This window comes from Montipora foliosa, chromosome 5, assembly GCF_036669935.1.
Source record: "Montipora foliosa isolate CH-2021 chromosome 5, ASM3666993v2, whole genome shotgun sequence".
In the NCBI taxonomy this organism is placed as follows: Eukaryota; Metazoa; Cnidaria; class Anthozoa; order Scleractinia; family Acroporidae; genus Montipora; species Montipora foliosa.
In genome coordinates this window covers 17,270,936-17,278,435 of record NC_090873.1, presented here as the reverse complement: position 1 = coordinate 17,278,435, position 7,500 = coordinate 17,270,936, and the positions used below count along the sequence as shown (strand labels likewise).

General features: G+C 41.6%; 1 protein-coding gene across 1 annotated transcript in view; it reads right to left on the bottom strand.

The window, feature by feature from the left end:
• Positions 1-7,500, bottom strand: part of LOC138003708 (prolyl endopeptidase-like) — a 205,340-nt gene that overhangs the window by 172,387 nt on the left and 25,453 nt on the right. The gene's annotated exons all lie outside the window — the stretch shown is intronic.

Below are 7,500 nucleotides of genomic sequence, written 5' to 3'. Positions count from 1 at the left end.
GGTTTTGAAAACTTTATGCTTTAATTTTTTGTTTTTGTTGGACATGCTTGATTGCATTTAATTGCTATGGACACGGCCGAATCACGTAAAGCCTCAATTTCAGAACTGCCATGCAAGCACTTATTTTTGCTGACGTGTCATGTTAAATTTTTGAGCTAGTTTGTGGATAAAAAAGGAATAATGTTTACTTGATGAACTGTGAATAATTCGTTTGGAGGATAGTAAATCTTAAGGGAGAGATTCCTTATTGGTGTATGTGGATCCATTTTTCCGACACCAAAGTGGCGACCCTGCCAGGACACAGCTGTGAGTAACGAGTCAAGTCAGTCTATTTGAGACCTCTATCGTGCGGTGATAAATGGCAGACAAAGCTGAAATTTTCACAAAGGAGCTACGCAAGGCACTTTTTACAAGGATGAGATGCAGGAGATTTTGGAATCGGAAAACACGGATGACATTACAATGGAATATGAAAGAATTGTGAGGATTATTGGAGGGTTGGAGAAAAAATTGAAAGAAGTGACTGATGAATTACTGGAAAATATAAAGAGGATCTTAAGCCACTCAGGAGTCTACGGGATAAGTTGAAGGTACAATTAGAAGAGCTAGCGGGAAGAAATAGACTAATGAAAGGGGAGATTTTGCTGAAGAAGAGATTTGAGATCGAGTCACAATTGGTAAAACAGAAATTGGAGAAAGACTGGTTGCACATCTGGAACCAATTCACACTTTGAAGTAGACAGCTCAAATCTCTCTGATATCAGCAAATTCAATTATTTAATTGAATTGGTTCAAGGAAAAGCTAAGGATTGCATTTTAGGCCTTCCCCATATTGTTGAGGGTTATGCAGCAGCCAAGAAAATTTTGGAACTGAATTTTGGCAAAGACATAAAAGTGCACAAGGCCTTGACCCAAGAACTGTACATGTACTTACTAAACAGGTTGAAGAAATCCAGGAGTTTTATACCAAGATGTCTCGGATAGAACGAGCACTTGCCACCATGAACAAATCAATTGAAGAGAGCCCAAAGCTATGTATACAGCATAATGGATACGTTGGGGCCTGTGAAGGAATCCATGGCTCAAAGGGATGATGAATGGGAGGAGTGGGGGCTGGAGGAGCTAGTGGAGGACTTACGGAAGTACACGGACAGAAACCCTTTGCCAAATGAAACGGGTAGGAAAACCCCAAAGACCCCAAAGGTTTCCCAGGACTCCGATAGAAGAGGGGATAACTTATTGCTGGCAGGTTCCTGCAATGCTTCTGACTGTGTTTACTGTGGATCAAATCGACATCAAAGCAAAGATGGCAATAAAATCCTGGATGTGGCCAATCGCAGAGAGTTCTTGAAGAAGCATAAGTTGTGCTATAATTGTACCAGGTCATTGCATTGAGCTGCCAAGTGTGGATCGTGGGTTGCGGTCGGTGTGGGTCCAGGCACCACACTTCCTTGTGCGATAAGTCAGCCACAACTACATTATGTACTTACAACTAAGTAAGTACTTTGGAGCGCTCGAAGAGCAGACAACTTTACATGCAACGGTATTGGCAGAAGTCAATAGAGTGAAAGCCAGGATAATGCTGGACACAGGGGCTGGGAGCTCATATATCAGTTCAGATTTAGTAGCTGGACTAAATTAGACGCCGCAACGAGTTGAGCGAAGAGTTATTGAGCAGATGTATGGAACTGTGTGTAAGGACATTGAACTGTATCAGGTCAAAGTTATGTCTAACGCCATTGATGACTTTGAGATGGAGGTACAGGTTGTTAACACTGAGAAACCTGTTTTGACACACCTTCCAAACCCCAGGATTCCAGACCAAAAGAGTAAAAATCTTCGAATTAAAAGACTTTTGTTCAGTGAAGAAATAACAGATCAAGACAGGCTACCTGTGCACATCATTTTCGGTGCCGCTGATGTTCAGAAGATTAAAACAACAGGACCACCGGTCCTTGGACCAAATCCTGATACAGATCCTGGTGCAGCGTTTACTATGCTAGGATGGGTGCTTGCAGGAAGGACACCGTTGGCAAACACGGAGACTGAGAAAGGGTTCTTTGCATGCACAAGTTCAATTAAATGTGTTTACAAGAAGTGCTGGGTCTCACAGACTCTGACTACCATCAGGGAATGTTTCATGAAGATTTCATAGCTCAGCTGCAACGACAGGTGGATGGAAGATATTCCACATGGTTACCATGGAAACCAGATCACCCCATTATTACCATTGAATAAAAATTTAACACTGGCTAGACTGCAGAGCACTACTCGCAAACTTGGGAGAATTCAGAAACTTGAAGAATATCATACTGTGATGGAACAGCAACTAGAGCAGGGAACTCTGGAACTTCTGCCAGAGCCAGCAACAGAGCTGGCAATCCATTACATCCCACACCATCCAGTAATCAGAGAGGAGGCACAATCTACCAAGATGTGAATTGTGTATGACTGCTCCGCAAAGAGTGACCCCCAGTCGCCCTCTTTGAACGAAAGCTGGACCGCCACTTCAGCCAATGATATTTGACATCATGCTAAGAAACAGAATGCATAAGCACTGTGTGACTGGGGATATTCAGAAGGCATTTCATCAAATTAGGGTCGGGCCAGAGGACAGGGATGCCATGCGCCTGTTTACGGTTTGATAATTTGCAGGACAGGAACATTATTTCCTATCGCTTTACACATGTAATATTCGGGTCTGCACCAAGCCCTTATATTCTCGGTTCAACACTGCAGAAACACATCGGCCAATATGCAGAAAAGTACCCAGAAACTGTCGCTGACCTACTGAACAACACTTATGTTGATGATTTCCACTCAGGTGGTGGTGATATAGAGAAATTGTCTAAGTTCAAAGCGGAAGCTACTGAAATCATGAAGGAGGGGGCATTTCGATTGCACAAGTGGCATTGCAACATGCCTAAGATTGAGAAGTCTGAAGATAGTATGGGCGATAGACTTGCAGCTGAAGAAAGCTCTACTTACGCTAAGTTAACAGTGGGAACCGGCTCTCATGAGACATTAAGATTTTGGGGGCACTCTGGAACAAGGACAACGATCAGCTATCAATCAACTTGACTAAGTGCATGGAGCAAAATGATGATGGCCCACTGACTAAGCGGAAAATGCTGTCTGCGATTCATGGCATCTAAGATGTACTAGGAATTGTAGCACCTGTGGTGATAGTCGAGAAAATTCTCTACAGCCAAGTGTGTTTGAAGGATTTGAAATGGGATGAAAAGGTTCCAGAGGAGATTCAGAGAACATGGGACAAATGGCTCAAGGCCATATGTAAACAGCCATTGGTCAGTGTTCCTCGGAGTGTTGTCGACAATCGTGTAATGAGGTTGGTTCTGCATGGATTTTCAGATGCCAGTGATTTGGCCGTTTGCTCAGTGATATTTGTTGTAGCCTACCACGAGGCTCTCCCAGTGAAACAGAACTTGCTAGTTGGGAAGTCGAGAATAGCACCCCGTAATACGTCAATCCCTCGTAAGGAACTTGTAGTAGCACACATGTTGTCTCAACTGATGAATCACGCCAAGCAAACTCTGGAGAATCAGCCCATTAATGAGTACCACTGCTGGGTTGATAGCACTACCATCCTCTATTGGATCAAGGGGCAGGGGACTTGGTCCATCCAGGAGAAGAATTACCTTCAGTGGCATTATGTCCCAACCAGTGAAAATCCTAGTGATCAAGGCAGTAGAGGTGTTTGACCAGGCATGCTGAGTGACTTGTGGTTCCACGGACCGGATTGGCTTACTAATGAGAGGAGTTGGCCACAGCAACCTCATGTGACAAAGAACACAGAGACTAAACAAGAGAAGGTACAACCTAAGCCAGAGACACAGTTCCTTGCAACAGGAATAAATGGGGAGTGGAATGGTCCAGTAGATGCCCTGTTGTTTAAGTTCTCATCCTACCAGAAACTCCTAAGAGTAACTGCCTATATAAATCGTTTTACCAGGAACTGCAAAGGGGGAGACAAGCGAGATGGGCCACTAACTGAAGAACTGCAGGTAAGTGAGAACTTCTGGATCATCCAAGCACAGTCATCCCAAGACCTAAAGCCTGATGTTCAGCTAAAAATTATCACCCTGTATTTCTATTATTACCACGAAGGCACAGGTTGACCACCTTGATCATGGAACAGAGCCATAAGCTGAGATTACATGGAGGGGTTGCGACGACCACGAGTCATGTGAGAGAAAGGTTTTGGACCCCCAAGATTCCATCACTTGTCAAGAAAGTGGTTCACCGCTGTGATGTGTGTCGTCACTATCGAGTATAGTATAGTAGTACTTTCTGTATACCATGGAACGTTTTCATGACTGTTTACAAAACTTTGCTTTTATCAAAATGTTTTCAGGGCCGTAGCAAGTATGAGGCAAATTGAGGCACTTTTGTTTTTAAGGAGGGAAGTAAACACTACAAACAATTGAAAAAATAAATAACAAAATATATAAATAAGTACAAGGAAAGGTTAAGTTTATTCATTTCCCACCCTGGTCAGAGTTTTCCCTGTCCTTGTGTGGGCCCATTTCCATCAGTAGGGCTAACGCTCACATGGTTCATATGGCATAGAAATCTAGCACTTCACATTACCCTCTATTCAGTTAACTCTATATAAATAAGTGTTGATATAACATGGTCTTACATGTATGTTTAAAGAAAACGCGATTCAGGCCATAGGCTAGCCTGAATTTCAGGGGCGAAATACTCAAGCGCGAAAAAGACATCTCAAATTCACCCTAAGCGGACAGCGGTTTCCCAAAGAAGACTTGTTTATGTGTTCCTCGTTCCGCCGCTATCTGGGCAAAATGCAGTGTTCTATCGAGAGTTTTTTTCAAAGAAAGCGGTAAGTACATGCTCTCATAACATGCTTTCAGTTCTTATTAATAATCGAACCAAAAATTAAGCTAACGTCAAAAACATAAACAAGCTGTTATCACTTTCCAGTCCATCAAGGGATGGTGATGTCAATGATGAAGCCACAGGAGGCCGCAAGATTCAGAAAGAAATTGCAGAGGCTAAAAGTGGAGAGGCAGCAGAAGCGCTAAGTACAGCTCCCAAACATACAGGTAGTTGCAATGTTTGTCTGGGTAAAAGGCGTTTTCCTCAGTCCCTGAAAAAGAAAGTAACGCTAAGTGTGCTGGTTCTTGCGCAGAGTCAGGCGAATGAAAAAGAGCTATACATTGTATATTTTTCTATCAGCTTCAATCAAGCACTAATTCATGCCATTGAGCACTTTGATTACATCAGATATGCATAATAATGATTCATTTTATATTAGAACAACTATTTTTGTTGGAAACAAAAGAATTGAGTCACCATTTTCCTGCCAAAATACCTTCTAGGACATTATTTTTATTTGCTAGCCGGAGTACTGGTAGCTGAGAGAGATGGCCCATCAGAATATTCTTAATTTCAAAGAGGGGTAACACCATCCGTGCATCTCGAAATATTTTAATTGCCTCAGTTTATTATACATGTATCAGGCTTTATCAATTTTTGTTTAGATTCCAAGAGCCGCCAATTGAACGAGCTGCCAACTAAAGTTGTAACAAAATATTCAGTTACTTAACGATACAAGAAATTTTGGCGGGTCCAGGTGTAGCTTAATTGTCATCAATTTTATAACATTGTAAAATCTTGCAAGGAATTGTGGTGTTAACTGGAAACAACTGTACTGTCTTTTAGATGAATAATGGTCCATGTTCAAAACTTTGAAGTATCATCTCTGAAATAACGATGAAATGACATATGAAATGAATCATACAGTACATGTATATGAAATGTGGACATGAAATCAAGTGAAGCTATGATCCTCGCAGTTATGAACGCAATTTTTGCAATTTCATAAAGAAGCATGAAAAATTCAGGTCTTCAACGGGGTTGGAACCTGTGACCTCGCAATACCAGTGCAACTCTCTAACCAACTGAGCTATCAAACCCCGTTGAAGTCCTGAATTTTTCAGGCTTCTTTGCGCAATTGCAAAAATTGCATTCATAACTGCGAGGATCATAGCTTCACTTGATTTCATATCCGCAGTTCATATACTGATCCATTTCATATATCATTTCATCGTTGATTCATTGATTCATTGTTCCTCACGGGAACATTGGAACCCACAAATGACCAGCTCCCAGCATCAGTGGCTTCATAGCTCAGTTGGTTAGAGCGTCGCACTGGTATCGCGAGGTCACGGTTCACACCCTGTTCAAGTCCTGAAATTTTCAGGCTTCTTTACACAATTGCAAAAATTTTGTTCATGACTGCAAGGATCATAGCTTCACTTGATACCTCTGAAATCTGTAAGTTACATGTACAACAGCCCAGATAGTTACATAGAGGAATGTCCTTCATTGTGTGTAAATGCGCGAATATTTAATAAGCCATTTAAACACGAGCAATGTTTCCATGACAAGTTTTCTTTGATGAGTTTTGCCTTTACAAGTCTTACTTGCCAGTGTGAACGAATTAACAAGTTTTCTTTGACAAGTTTTCACTGTACATAGCCAGCAATACAATTCCACAGCGGACAACAAAAAACAAACCACAGGGTGCCATTTTCGTTTTTTAATCATGGCTCATGCCAGAACAAGACCTCTGTGCACCCGAAATTTCCTTAACGACCCGTACAGACAACCATTTTTTTCCTTTCTTTACACACCAGCAAATAAAATTTTCCACATCAGAAATTGTCAATGAAAACTTGCTCGTGTGTAACCGGCTTCATCCCACAATATATCTGCGGTCAGTCTAGCTTTCACACAAAAGATGCCTTTACTAAATAAAATTGTTATTGAGGGATGCACCATCCTGGATCCTGATATAATGATAGCTAAACTTGGATACTTAAACTTATATAAATCTTTCAGAGTTGGCGGTGACACCATCAAATTGGGAGTTGCCTCTGTGGGCTGAAATTTTCAGAGTGTCCAGTACCATAAAATTTTGGAGAATGCATCATGTACCAAATGTAAATGAAGCTGGGCTGATGTGCAATGTCTCAGATCTTGTAAAAACATATGATTTAAATTACAATTTTTCGCAAATACAAACCAAGTACATGCATACTTTTTTCCCCTATTTAGTCACTTGACCTCAGAACCTTAGACAGAAAAAGGCAACAGAAGAGGAAATGAAGAAAATTATTCAGGAAGCAAAAAACAAAAGAAAAGCCAACCTCCAGCTCAAGCCGAGAATCCCATCAATCACGAAAAGGGAACGTATAACTCAGAGTGGGAGGTGAACTTTTCTTGGTAACGCTACTCTGTTACTGAGGATGGTGCTTACTGCGCTTACTGTTTTGTGTTTGCAAGTAGCACCCCTTCTCCCTGGGGGCCACTGATTTGTGTTCCACTCAAAGACTGGAAGAATGCAATAGGGAGCAAAAGGGGAATTCTCACTAATCACAAGCTCTCCAAAATCCATCAAGGAGCAATGTACGCAGCTGCAAATTTCCCAGTAGTAAGCAGGAGAGAACATTA